The sequence below is a fragment of the Carcharodon carcharias genome, chromosome 15, assembly GCF_017639515.1.
Source record: "Carcharodon carcharias isolate sCarCar2 chromosome 15, sCarCar2.pri, whole genome shotgun sequence".
Taxonomy (NCBI): Eukaryota; Metazoa; Chordata; class Chondrichthyes; order Lamniformes; family Lamnidae; genus Carcharodon; species Carcharodon carcharias.
In genome coordinates, this window is record NC_054481.1 from 127,170,822 (window position 1) to 127,171,473 (window position 652).

General features: G+C 65.3%; 1 protein-coding gene across 3 annotated transcripts in view; it reads left to right on the top strand.

Moving 5' to 3' along the window:
* The first annotated feature begins 270 nt into the window (after nucleotides 1-270).
* ctnnbip1 (catenin, beta interacting protein 1) overlaps nucleotides 271-652 on the top strand; it is a 93,027-nt gene continuing 92,645 nt past the window's right edge. For all 3 annotated transcript variants that reach the window (XM_041207372.1, XM_041207373.1, XM_041207374.1), the window contains exon 1: nucleotides 271-575. The gene's annotated coding sequence lies outside the window, so the exon portion shown is untranslated. The remainder of the gene's footprint in view (nucleotides 576-652) is intronic.

A 652-nucleotide genomic window follows, 5' to 3' on the forward strand; every position in this document is an offset into this window, starting at 1 on the left:
TGGTATTCATGATAGGTTAAGCTGCATGTGGGGTATTTTTTAATTGAGTGCGTTTCATTATCATTTAAAGGAATGGGTTTTATTTATTGATGATGTTAGTGCCAGAATGCAAGTCTCTTACTGGCTCTGGATGAGGGCTCCCCAACTCGACAGCTTTGCTGCTCTGAGTGAGGCACTCTCTGTCGCTTCTGCGCAGGCGCGCCTCTCCCGGCCTGCGGGAAGTAGGGAACGGTGGGGGGGGTGGGGGGGGGAGGCTCCTGCGCAGGCGCGCCTCTCCCGGCCAGCGGGGAAAGGTAGAGGTGGGAAGGGGGAGCTGCTGCGCAGGCGCGCCTCTCCCGGCCAGCAGGGAAAGGTGAGGTCGGTGGGAGGGAGCTGCTGCGCAGGCGCGCCTCTCCCGGCCTCCGCGCGGGTGGGTAGGCGGAGCCCGGAGTGCCGGCGGCCGGCAGGGCCTCAGTCCGCCCGGAGTCTCGGCTCGAGCAGGCGGCTGGCTGGCTGGCTGGCTGGCTGTGCGTGTGGTGTCCCCGGCCAGGCAGCAGCAGCAGCAGCAGCAGGAGGAGGGAACCTCTCGCCTGGGGGTAAGAAGCCATTGTGCCTGGGGTTGGCGCGTTGTTGTTTGGGGGGGGCGCGGATGGGGGTCCGGGGGTTGGGGGGG